The sequence below is a fragment of the Anticarsia gemmatalis genome, chromosome 24 (assembly GCF_050436995.1).
Source record: "Anticarsia gemmatalis isolate Benzon Research Colony breed Stoneville strain chromosome 24, ilAntGemm2 primary, whole genome shotgun sequence".
Taxonomy (NCBI): Eukaryota; Metazoa; Arthropoda; class Insecta; order Lepidoptera; family Erebidae; genus Anticarsia; species Anticarsia gemmatalis.
In genome coordinates, this window is record NC_134768.1 from 5,469,207 (window position 1) to 5,483,798 (window position 14,592).

The 14,592-nt window shown below is 33.2% G+C and overlaps 1 protein-coding gene across 1 annotated transcript in view; it reads left to right on the forward strand.

Moving 5' to 3' along the window:
• The window catches only part of LOC142983544 (dopamine receptor 1-like), a 116,855-nt gene that overhangs the window by 45,218 nt on the left and 57,045 nt on the right, over positions 1-14,592 (forward strand). Inside the window, exon 2 of the mRNA XM_076130471.1 lies at positions 6,936-6,970. The gene's annotated coding sequence lies outside the window, so the exon portion shown is untranslated. The remainder of the gene's footprint in view (positions 1-6,935; positions 6,971-14,592) is intronic.

The window sequence follows — 14,592 nt, forward strand, 5'->3', positions numbered from 1 at the left end:
TCAAATCGGTCCAGTAGTTCCTGAGATTAGTGCGTTCAAACTAACAAACTAACTAACAAACAAACAAACAAACAAACAATCAAACAAACAAACTCTTCAGCTTTATAATATTATATAATATACGAATAGATATACGTCTTGCCTACTAAGTTGACGTAAATAACCCTGCCAATTTTATCTTTAATGTTTTTAGTATTTGTTTAAGAAAAACTTTGATAATCTCTAGATGCAGGATACTATACTCATTTTATTTTAATTGCGTATTTGTACTCAAAGTATTTCTAAAAATTAATAAAGTACTAAATCAAATACACTGTAACTGAGCTGTAAATTGTTTATTTACTCAAATCGTTGCGACGTTAACAGTTCATTCATTTCAAAATGACCAACAGTTTACCTCGTACCGGTTTCCAGGCAGCAGTTTTAGTCGATTTATATTCACCGGCATTTTCTTGACGTTTTATACGGCACTTCGCTATAAAAAAGAGCGAAATTGCTTGGCTACCTCACAGCAATTTGGGCTTTGATCTACTGCCCCATGTCGCTCACGAGATTGACAGTTGGAGAATTGAAAACGGATACAGGCATATTTTTTACATTCTCTTCGAATTTGCTCACTATAGACGAATTGCCTTCAGCTCCCAGCGGTGTAAGTTAATTACTAGTTTTTGAGGAAACCAGGGTTTATTATCAACTCAAAACTTTAGAAGTTATGATAGTTAGAGTTTGTTTTGCAAACACTTGATTTGGTAAATATCACTTTAAATAAGTTCACTTGTTGTTATAGCATTAAACGAGTAAATATGTGTAACAAATTGAAATTTCTATTTTAATTTTGATGAATCTTTATACACAGACAGTTTATAACTTAACATATAAAATACCTACTTTTACTCTGAGAAATCATTTTTATGCGTGCGATGTTACGGTCAGAAAGGAGAATGGGCACTTCTGGGCGGTCGGCGGCCATTAATGAAAGTAGTGTCAAATTAAAGTAATGATAACTAGGAACAAGTTTTACTAAGAACGTTTCGCTGCAATCCTTTTAGGTAACAATATATTTACATGTAAACATAATAGAATTTCATAGAACATAATAACGATTATTTCGTGTCTGTAATGCACTTAACGTTGTGTAATAACGTTACATCTTCTTATAACGATTGCAATGCCATTAACATAAACAACAACCGTAACAATATGAATAGACAAAGAGCAGCATTCCAACGTATCACCGGCGATCAGCCTTTTTTCGACGATTTTCCTAATCTGTCAGAAGATGATGATGATGTATGAAGTGAAGTAAGCTCGTAGTTAGTTTGCTATCTATCTATCTATTATATGGTTAACCTAGTGTCAAAGTTGTTCAAGCCACCCGAAAGGCCTTTGACATGACTTAACGACTGTTATCTTAGTTGACAACAACCGGGACCGACATTTTACGTGCCCTCCGAAGCACAGTGACGCTCAGTTCAAATACCACTATGCGGGCACCCATCTATAGAATGACCGCGCCAACGGCTGCTTAACCCACAGATCGTATACCGACCATTGAGCGCAACTGGCTATGAACGCCTCGTTATTGAGCTGAGCATTCAAGACAGGCTTCTTCTAATAAGAAGAAGATCATAAACAACAGATAAGTCGTCTCAGTGAATATGTGATAGAAGAGCAAGATGTTTACTTGTTACGATATTTATATATTTACTTGTTATGATTGTTCGAATATTAATAATGTCTATATTTGTATGCAATATAAGAAATAGTACTTTTTATTTAATCTCCGAATATAAGCCAAAATATGTTTTTGTACTATTTAAAGTGCTCAAAAACAAAAATGTATTTTATTCGTCATATAAGTGTGTCGCGGCAATTAAACTTCTACAGAGTAATTATAGGACCAAACTACAATAAAAAATACCAAAATCAAGTATGGCCGCGGGTCGCCCAGGCTCCATACTATTTTGCCCATTCTCCTTTGTATTTAATAAATTTAGAAAAATCTTTTTAATGACCACTACCTCTGACAGCTTAAAAGAGTACATAATTGTCGTTCAATGACCAACAAAGTGATATTAATTCCTCTCACATCCAGTTTCAGCTTCACATTTATAAATCAAATTGCAACACCAATATTTATCTTCAGCGCTACAAATAAAAAGTCAGAAGCCGCAACTCAAAACATTTTTAGCGGTTTCCATTTCAATATTTCGAATAAAAGTCTCTTTCAATCAAACAACTTTTTATTCGGCAGTAAATCGAAAAGCAAATATGTTTATACATACGGTATATTCGAAGTTGGATCAAATAACGTGAGAGTCAATATTATACCACAAAGTAACGTTATTTACATAAGTTGAATTTAAAATATCGTGTAGTAGACGTGAGCGTCGTTTCAAATGCTCGTTTTGAAGTTTAAAGGTGCCCGTATGCTGGTTTCTATTAAAGCTAAAGGACTTTGTAATATTTTGTATGGGTTTCGTTTTGTGAGACAAATTATATTGTAAAATTCTAAGAAAATCGTGGAACCGTACCGTCTGGTTGCCTTTTAGGAATGTCAAATATCTTTGTTTATGAGTATTTTAGTATTTTATCATGACTACTGTATCTTTTATGAATATTATAAGTCTCTAACTTCTTTCCGTGCTAGTGGGAGATTCAGTAATTAGAAAGACGTCTCATTTTCAAAAGACTCGAGTCGGCTCGAGACTTTGAGTGGATCCATATCAATATTTGAGTGGATCCATATCAATATTAGGACATAGTTTAACTTGAACAACCTGGCATTGTTTTGCGAAGACTCATAAAACATCCTCACTCAAAACATTTTTACAAAATATATGGGTATGTAAATAGTATCTATTCTACGTCGACCTTAACTAAATATAGGCTGCGCCTTGCACAAGGTTCCACGTTATTGTTGCTGCAAAAATGAGTGACGCCCGAACTTTATACAAACGTATCTTTATGAAAGCTTGTCAGGTGAATACAACTCTTATATGAATAGATTCTATACTGTAGTAAATATAATTTACATTTTTTTTCTCAGTAATGGTAGGAGTTATTATTTATTCTTATTTTAGAAGAAATTAACACTTGTTATTTACGCAATACAATATTTCATAAAATTTTAAGCAGCGGTTCCAAACTAATTACAGATATGGTAAGTTTTGGTCGTAGTTTAAGCCTAAAATATACTTGATTTTTCATCAAATTATTATTTGCAACAACTTTCGCCATCATACATCTGAGAGAATATGAAATCTTCAGATCTGTACTTAATTCACACTGTTCAGTCACATCAAGCTGCAAGTAAGAGAGATTGAACAACAAGTTCTTATACAGCTATTATAACTAAACACTCACAGAAAGCTCGCTTAAATAAAACACAGTAAAAAGTTAGTTACCATTTTGATTGCCTAAAATATTTGCAATAACTCGATAGTTTAGCTATTTCATATTGTAATTTATGCAACACAGAGCCTCGAGCACTCAGTTGTTGAAACAAAACAAATCAGTTCGGAAAACAATTTTATGAATATAGTGTACCGTGATTTGTGATAAAATTGGATTTTTGTTTGTACTTGTTGAACTTTGTTAAATTAAAACGAATATGTTTTTCGGAAACATTCCTCTAATTGGTTTGATTCTATTTGTTTAACTAAAAGTGTTTGATGGATATAAAATTGCAGTTCGTGGAAGCAATAAAACTAAATAATATTTTTAGTGACATTCATCATTATCGCCGTACAAAAGCCCGCTTTAAGTAAAATCGTAAATTATGTTCTCTAGTCTCGGAAAATAGACAATCCAGTTACTGTGAACCTACTTATCCTTACTTCTTATATATAAAAGTACACAAGTCTCTTCTGTTATATGCATGCGGTCCGCTTTCTATACAGCAACATGAGAGAAGAAGAGAGTGAGTTAAAAATCTATCTCTAAGTAGATGAATTAGGTAATTAAACTTTGTTAGTCACCGACGTCGTATTTTTTATAAATTAAAGTGTCATGTCGCAAAATAATAACCCTAGTGCACTAATAAACAATGTTACTAAAAGTCAAAATGTTGGCAAAGACCACCTCATAGTGCATAAGTTCTAATGACACGAATTTTCCAGTTAAAATGTACTGTAAACACATAACATAAGCAATAAACATACCTGTGGTAGTATTCCACAGAAATGTAAGCGTCAAGGACTTTATTGTACCAGACATGCAGAATACTAGGTTTTTCATGTGACTTCGACTGCGCAGAATTTATTCCTATTAGAAGAAATAATATCATTTTTTTTTGTAAAGGAACAAGGTGATTGGGATATGGAGATCATAGGTTCGATTCCTGAGTAAGACCAAATTTGCATTTTTAATGTGTGTTATTTTTGTCAGAACTTATCTCTAAAACTAAACGTAATATTATAAAAAAAAACTAACTATAACAACTTTACCTTTATGCCGTTATAATTTACGTAAATTAGGCTATTTTTTTTCAAAATCGGTTCAGCAGTTTCTAACACTTGCTCGCACAAACAAACAAACAATATTCCAGTGTACAACTAACATCGGTTGACCGCAACGGTGCATAATTAATTACATGTCTGTTGCGTACCACAATGTATGTGGACTAACAATAAATACAGCGGTAATGGTGACGTGTCACCAACCATCCTTTGTATGGCTCATTCATCTTTGTTTTTATTGTAGATACCTTTGTATTAACAGTATTGTTAGGTACGTTGTAGAACTGGTACAATAATATATTTGAGTAAGTAAGTATGTATGTCTGTCTGTTGAGTCTACGTTAGGTGAGCCGAGCACGAGCGGAGCACAAGACGAGCTAAAATTTCTTCTAAAATCACGCTCGTACGAGGCTCTTAAGTCAGTCCACACTACACAAATTTGTGCTCGGCTCATGCTCAGCTCTTCTAGTGTAAACGCAGCTTTAGGGTTTCACGACAAAAGCGCAGACCCAAATTCGATAAAATTCAGAAAGGCGTTAGTTAAAAAACCAAATAATTAATAGGATACCTTTTTCTTTAAGAAATAGCGTTTAATTATTTTAAAATTAGCATTTATTTATATGTATGAACAGCGAAAAGGGCCACTATATGTCAATGTTCCATTGATCCTGCACGTGTCTCGTTTATCCTCGTTTTTATGGTACCAATGCGCAATGTTGCAAATGTAATGTGTTGTGGAAAACTTGTATGATTGTGGGGTAAAAGGTTTCCTAATAACAGTTTCCTTTTAATCTAATCAGAGAAGCAATTTCCTGACACTATCGACTAACAGAACTAACATACATTTGCTAGTTAATATTTTGATAGCTCAAGTTGCCAGTATTACGTTGATAGGTACAACGTAACAACAACTGTATATTGAGGAAACAGAATACAGCCATTCATGTAGGTACTGGCCAGGTTTTAAGATACTAGAATCTCAGAAATACATACCATATTAAAGAACTTAAAGAACTTGTCTGCCCCAAATAATAAAGATAATGTAATATCAATATTATTATGGTGCGATATATAGAATCCGATATCACTATCAAGGAAACACAACATCTCTTCCCCTAATAGCTGCCATGACTTGACGTAATTACATCAAATTAACGCATCTAATTTGTGGTTTATCACATTAGCACATCAATATCTGTTCAGTATTTACAATAATCAGACTAATATTATAAATGTTGTTTGTGAGAATTTGCGTATGTTCCAATTACTTTTTTACTCAAAATGTATTGAATATATTTCGTTGAAGCATTGAGACCTACATATTATTTTAGCAGTCGACATAAGCAACTATTGACGTTAAAATTAACGTCAATAGTTACGTAACGTCAATTAATTAACGTTTCTTGTAGGGAATAATAGTTCTTCGCAACTACACTGGGGGGCGATCAGATTTTCATACAAATTCACTTAGGAAATTGCACAACCAGATTAACACAGAAAAACCTTTCCACGTGGACGATATCGCGAGAATAAGTTAGCAATATTCTAAAATAACACAGTACATGTTATATCGAACACAAACAATATAATTTGATAAGTCGTCGCTCTCGTTAGAGAGTCAGAATATTAAATATTTGAACTGAGTCTGTGGAACGGCACTTTTAATCTAATAACCGTTGTAGTGATTTACTTTTACTTTGAATTATTGGGCACTGGGATTGAGAATTTTGTACCTAGAATTTTGGACAATCAGGGTAATAAATGTATTTATTTAAATAGGACATATTGCCATGATTAAACATGTGCAAATAAAAGTATGTAGACGTTATAGGAAGTTCATATTTAGGTTTGGTTACACCCCATTGAAGAAATTGTTTGGGTGCATAGTCATTTATCATTACATTTCATATATCATTCTCCTCTAAACTCTGGAAAACATATTACTATAATTTTAAGTCTTTGAGGCGCTTGTGGCTTAGTTAACATCAGCCGCACGGATCGATCTCTGAGGTTAAGCTACGCTTGCCGAGATTGTTCTGTGGATAGGTAACCATCTTATACATATCGAGTTCCTCTGTTTTTCGGAAGGCATGTTAAATTGTGGGGCCCGGCTGTCATTGTCAAAGATCTATGACGGTCGTTAACAGTGGTCAGAAGCTTGAATGTCTGACCATCAGTCTTACCGAAGGGTATCGTGTTATAACCCAGGTAAATGGGTTGTGGAAGTCATGTAAAATAATGATATTCAGCTGCATCCGTCGAGACTGGAAGCCGACTCCAAGATAGTTTGGAAGAAAAAGCTAGGCTGATATATTTCGTCTTTAAAAACCGAGAGCTATAATATTAACAGCATACAAAATTATTCTATAAATAAAGTTATACTTAATAATAACTGTCAGCGACATCATATTACATGTCAAAATTAAGTTACTGTTTCTAAAATAAATCATTAATTTCATAACATTTCTATTTCAGATGATCGGCTGTCACTAGCAAGCTGAGACCACTAGGTAATTAACTCAATAACACGAACATACATAAGTATTAAGTACATATAAAGTGTATATATATATATGAAGTGTATTTAGAAATACGAGGTACGTTTACCAGTTATCTGGTTATCATATAACAAGCCCATCAGAGGGGCTATCACGTATCTCAGTTGTCAACAATTTGAAAGACACTATGCTCTACATTGTTTTCTTCCGAGATTATAGTGAGTAACATGTTACGTCAAAGCAGCAATGTGTTGCATAGTGACTTTGAATGTGACGTATACTAGTTGTCAACTGAGATACGTGATAGCTGGGCTGATTAGTTTGGAATTGGATGACCGTGCATTAGTTGTCCAAATATTTATTTACTCGTTTTTTAGTACTTTTGAAGGTACCAAGTTCTGATTACGGTTAGATAATATAGTTGTTGAAATTTAATTATTTGCCCTGTAAAGAGATGTTGCATATAATATTCGTACTTTTAGTTTTATAGTACTACTTTTATGGGGCACATAAACAAACGTCAGTGGTGCAATACCCTGAAGTAAATCCCATAGCGGTAGCAAAAACATGGCAATTATTCAACATATGCGATGTTCCAGTTCTCTATAAACAGCAGTTACTGTTGTACCTTCTAGAGTTAGTGCAGTGTGAAAAATGATTGTGAAGTACGTTTAAATATACCTTAACGGAAAAAATATACGAGAATAGAATAAAATGCTTCTGTATATTCAGTGATATTATTTCCACAAACGACATAAGTAACATTACATTAAAAGTTTATATCATTTTTTAATAAATATACTATCCCACTGTGTTACTAGCGGCCAACGACGCTCAATTTTAATTGGAGAATAACAAGTTATATCTATTACGACAATACACGTCAAATTGATAGTGGGAGGAAGAGACTTAAGTGTTATATAAAAACGAATGTCGCTTTATTATTCAACCAATAGTCGGGTTAAAATAGGCACATCTTTATTACCAAGACCTATATGAACAAAAAAAGCATTATCGTAGCCTTTATAACACCAATAACATTACCTAAAGTGCTATTTCCCTCACGAGATTATCTTAAAATTAAAACCATTTTCTCAGCAACATTTAACCGACACCGCAGAATAAAATAGCTATAATAAAATTGGCGCTCATAGCCACTTATGCTCACCGGTCGGTAAAAAATCTGTGGGTAAAGCAAACTGTACATAGATGGGTGACCATAGTTGTATTTAAATTCTTCGGCTGTCTCCGTGCTTCGGAGGCGACGTAATAGTCGGTCCCGGTTTTTATAAATTAAGATAAAATAAACAGTTGTTAAGCCACTTAAGTTTTTTTTGGGCGGATTAAACAACTTTTACTCTGAGCCGAGAGACCACTAACAATATGATAAAATTAGACGTACCGCCTTTTTACCAAATGAGTAGGCAGAGACCAAGGAACGGCACTCGGTACGATCCCTACATACTTCTCTTGCCTTATTCACATCCATACATCTTGTCATACAGGACCACCGGTTACGAGTACTACCTGACCTTTTTGCAAGACATCAACAAAATAAAAGTAAATGAAATAATAAAATTCTATTCTAGCCTTTATCCTAAGCTCAATTTCCATGTGCCATAAGGTGCGACTCGTTTTCGTGGCTCGACTAACTACTAAAACCGTTTTCGTGACAACGGACTAAATTGAAAGCTTAAGGCTTTAGAGGTACGCCGCGTTAAATGCGAATATTATTTCAGACAATAACTGTTATCGTTGGTTATGTTATTATATTTGAAAGTGAACCGTTAATGTTATGATGCTAGTTGCTGTAACGCATTTTAAAACTAGAATGGTTATGGCTACATACTCGAGGAGCTGCTAACGTCTTGTTCAATCTATGCAGTTCAAATGGAAAAACTGTCTGAAAAGATTTGTATTGATTATAAAGGCTAACAGTTGGTTTTATTAACATACATATAGTCAGACAGAAGACAGGTCGTTTGTCATTAAAAAAATGACATAAAATTGAGGTAATTTCTTTTTTTTATTACTTACACTACTCAAAATATTATCAAAGAATAAAATGGAAAGTCAAAATTCCTTTTAATTTATTAACATTCGTGACTAGTATGTTGAAATTTAGTAACCGGCTGAAATATTTAAATAGTCACACATTTTTTTAACGATAGAACTATCATGTCCGCGCCTTGATACCCACCTAATATTTCCCTCCCTGCCAATAAATTTGAATTAAATAAATAAAATAGTATTTCCTTTTATCAGACTACTTCTTTACTTAAAATACTTTTAAACAACAATATTTATTATACAAAGGCTCTCAATTATATCATCAAACGCATGTTAAAACAACTACATCTAAACCGTACCTCTTTTTACATCAAGTATAACCATTTCATTAATTTCCCTTCTCTCAAATCTTCGCAATATTTCTTTGTATAGCTTAAGGCTAAGAAAAAATACTTCGTCATAATATATTCATACAAACAGGGCTGTTGCGAATCGTACTTCGCTTTAGGGGTTCCAAAATTATTAAATATTGATGAAATTTTAAAATGATATTGAGGATATGTCTGTACAGATTTATATTTAAGTTTTACACGTAGAAAGGTGTCAAATATTACATTATTTTTATAATTGGTTCTTTATGATCGAAATCTATATACACCGCCAATTTTCTACTAGCTATTTATATTGTTAATGATATCATAATTAAGTTTCTAGAATCATAATAATTTTCTTTACAATACAAATACTAAAGCTTAAATAAAGGAAAACGGTTTTAAACACGTTTACTCGTACATTAATATGGACACATACTCTTCTCGTCTAAACTTAAAATTCCACGCGAGCGGAGCTGCGGGCATAAGCTACTTTAAAATACATGAACATTACAACTAACACAAAATTAGGTTCACCACCCTTATTACGCACTAAACACAACCCTACGTGACTTGTAACCGCTCTCAACCGGCTAATTAAAACCGGATTTTACCGGATTACCACCGGTTACTATGGTAACACGGTAATAGATTTCCACTCCAAATCCACCTGGAATTTTCAGTGGCCCGCTTGTTATGTCACAATTGAATTTGTTAGTGGTTAATGTACGTAATACAGGTATTAAAATGTACTGACCTCGTTCGTCGAGGGAAAATGTTTTAGTAGACAGAAATTAGAGTGACATAACTTTCTGTATTTATAGTAAGGTATTCCAGCGAATAAACTTGTATATTGTAATTTTATTAATGCGCGATTCCCGATAGTCACTGAGTATCGAAAATTTGACGTTTAAAATGTATTGCAATAATACCTACAACAATTCTTAATAGCTAGACGGTTGTCAATAGTAGATAGTGGTAGAGAATCGCATAACTATACAACATCGATTAAAAACTTTTTATACTATGGCCTTTGTAACAAGAATCATCAAGAATAAATAAATCTCCACATGTTTATATCTTATCATCACAGTAATAGGCAGTTTTAAACCGCGACTGATAATCCAGACAAAACTTCAATTACATACAAACAATATAATACATTATACGTATTTACACTCATTCATAATACCTGCAATAAAATACGACGAATAAAAATCTGTATTTTAATCTATAGCATTTCATTCAGTCGTGGTATACAACTTCATATGAACTTATACGTATATTGTATGTATTTGTCAGTCGACTGACTCCACAATACGCCCGCATATGAAGAAACTGAACTATAATATGATACCTACATGTTTCAGAGGCACAATAGAGGCTTTTGTTTCAAGAAAATTGTTTGCAAACGACGTAGTATTAGAATACCAATTTACAAACGATTGTTATAACTTTTAACAATGTGGAGTATAAGATAAATCTAATACATTACTATAGTTTATGCTTTTAATCTAATTAAGTAATAACTAAACAAAAAAACGGTGGACCAAGTTTTAAACTGCCGTGATCGATTTTCGACAACGACCTCAACTATAATTGATGTATTGAAAATCTAATTAGCGCCCCTAGCGCATCACGAAAAAAACTAAATTTTATTTGTCAAATTATAACACAACAATTATATAACATTTGATGCTGCTATTACGACTTGGTCGCATATACAACGTGTCCCAAAACTCAACGTCAAAACGAAAACCTGAGCTAGGCCGAGTTGTGTTGGCTCTCAAAAAATATTTTTAAAAAATCTGTCTCATGTAGTTTCAAAATGACAACCATTTTTGTAAAATTGCCACCCTAGGTGAGCTTACGTCTACTGTGGCTACAAATGACTTATTTTCTAGTTATTTTTTTGTGTGGAGTATTCCTAAGTAACGCCACTGCAAACTTACATTCATTATTTGAACACAACTTTATTGGAATTTCTAAAAATATCCCTTTTATGGCAAACTATGCCTTGAAAATATTTCAATACTCAACTTTGGCAGTCTGTCCTGAAAAATAATTGTACTACGCTTTTTCGGCTTATCCTTAAAAGTTGGCGCATTTAATGGGCTTTCGACAATGGTATAACACTTACTAAACTATTTCATAGACGACGAGAAAAAATTAAAAATCCTAAGATAGTCGATATTTAACTTACTATTAGTTCGTCTTAAATTTTCTGAAAATTATTCTAATTTCATCTAAGCATTCTGTGATGATGTCGTCTTGGTCGATTTCGGATACGGCGGCCAGTTTTATTGAAACCAGCCAACTGTGCAGGATTTTGTTTATAGTGGCCAAGTGTGTGCATAACACTCTCATAGTCTGGTGGGACGACTAAACTGACACGACCAGAGAGAGCTCGGGCGCAAGACCGACGGCTACACGTACTCTCCGAGGCACGGAGGTCCATAACCTCAACTTCCTACCTCCGGGCAATCTCTGAGAATTTTTTTAACAGAAAATCTCTGAAATGCCTTTTTGACTCGACCCAGGATTCGATCTCGAGACCTCTTGTGCGGCAGTCGCATAAGGCGACGAAGAAATTAAGAGTGGGACGGATAGTGGCGCTACTGTCTTGGTGTCAGTGACTATTAATATTTTTGGGATTGTTTATGTAAATGAACCTTTTTCTTAATCATCAATTATAAAAACATTATTTCTCTTAATTACACCTTACAGAACACCTAGGTGACAGTAAAATAATTTTGAGAAAGTTTTATGACGAACTAATAATAAATTAAATATCGACTATCTTAAGATTTTTTTTTATTTTCTCGTCGTCTATGAAATAGTTTAGTAAGTGTTATACCATTGTCGAAAGCCCATTAAATGCGCCAACTTTTAAGGGTACATGCCGAAAAAGCGTAGTACAATTATTTTTCAGGACAGACTGCCAAAGTTGAGTATTGAAATATTTTCAAGGCATAGTTTGCCATAAAAGGGATATTTTTAGAAATTCCAATGAAGTTGTGTTCAAATAATGAATGTAAGTTTGCAGTGGCGTTACTTAGGAATACTCCACACAAAAAAATAACTAGAAAATAAGTCATTTGTAGCCACAGTAGACGTAAGCTCACCTAGGGTGGCAATTTTACAAAAATGGTTGTCATTTTGAAACTACATGAGATAGATTTTTTAAAAATATTTTTTGAGAGCCAACACAACTCGGCCTAGCTCAGGTTTTCGTTTTGACGTTGAGTTTTGGGACACGTTGTATAATTCAAAATAAAACAAATGTATACCCCATGCGTTTTCTTAAGTACTATTTAAAAATTTCTTATAGTTTTAAATTTCTTGATGAAACAACAAACTTCCAAAAGTCCGCTAATTAAAATTAATTCAATTCATGAAATCATTAGTTTCAAAAACTTTACTTCTTCATTCTTTATTGTAAGTCATAAACTCGCACTTGAATTATTCCTTTTTCTAAAGGAACGGACTTTTTTATCGCTCAGAAAAAAGTTTTGCAATTACGAAAACATATTTTAGATTTAATTCCGTTTCTTGAAAACAAAATGGAAGGGATTAGTTTACGCGATGAGTTTTGGTAAGTTCTTTGAGATTTTGAGGCAAAAATAGATATAATATATTACTACGATAATTCTGTATTCGTGTAGTGTACAATGTAACTTTGTATCTTTTATAAAGTTGGTACTATCCTACTATCATTTTAAAATTATCGTAAGAATATAGTTCTGGCGATAAAGTTTCTGGCTAAGGGCGCTGATAAGTTCTTCGTATAAACTTTGTCGATGGCTACTCCGCTAGTACGATAATTATCAATAGTGTTAAAATATCATTTCTGTGGCCTCTTTAATTCTTTAGTGACTTTTTACAGTTCAGATTACAACTTAGTTTTATATGTTGTGGTTAATCTTGAACTAAGGTTAAGGTTTGTTCAAAGTAAGCGAAACGTAACGGACTCCACGCTACTTAAACATAGTCATTACCTCAGTTACTCTAGAATTGCCGCCATCTTTTCATTATAATATGAATCTTATATTATTTTACTACTTCAGAGATCATTATTTTCTTACATCGAGTCATTTTCGTGTCCACAAACCGTTCTTTGTTTGATGTGAAGACATTACATTGTGAGCATTCATTCACTATATTATTGTCTCAAAACTTTAATTTTTGTTTTTTTTTACAAAACTTATTGCTTTACTCCAGAACATATTTTTATAACACATTACCAACTTAAAATCAACAGGTGGTTTTTCTGAGGTTAATTATAGCTCAAACGTCAGATTCGTAATCCGTACCCCGCGTTTTCAATTCCGCTTAAACCCTTACCCTCATTAGAGAAATATCCCATAAAACATGAAAATAAAATGAAAGAGCTCTATTATGCTAATACCCAGTATTTAGTCGAATAGTTCTATCAAAAATAAAGGCTGTACATTTAGTCCGGCTTTGTTCTGTGGAACAATAGAGAGAAATCCATTAAGTAAAGTGAGTACGTCGTTTGTGAAATTTAAAAAGGTTTCATATGACCAGTGTTATTAAATAAGTGACGGTCATGGGAAGGCTTTTCGGTTTTCGGAAGGCAAAACGTAATTTTATTCATTTTGTACTAAATGCGTTACACGTAAAATGGTTTTGGGTTTTATAAAAGCGTGTAGCGGTCAATGTTGTAATAATAATATTATTATGATTACGGTTGAGCAATACTAATGTATCTTTCTTTTGAGTTTGTAAAATAATCTATATTTAGTTTTGCTCTCAAAATAGATATTGAACTTTCATCCTTAACGTGACGTAAATATAAAGAAAGTACTAGTGGGCGACTTCGAATCCGAAATATGTCCTTATTCAAAACGATTTTTTTTTTATTCTTTATCAAAGAGCTTTTTAGAATGCATATTTAAAATAAGTAGATAAGTAGCTATGTTATATCACTAAAATTATTATTTCGGGTTTTGTTGTTTATTTTATGTACATAGTTGGTATGTTTGTAAAAGTCCCCATGACATAAACAACAATGACACTGGTGCTACAACAGACGAGAAAACATCCACCCAAACATACAAGCATTAAAGATTTAAATATAAACAGCCATTATCCTACCTTTGCTATCGTTTTAAAATATAGCCTTCCTTTAACAAAATACTTATATTATCATATTCTAAGCTCGAACCTCGTACAAAATGGCTGCGGTAATCTGAATGCTCATCGGGACATCACCTCTATGACACTGTCGTT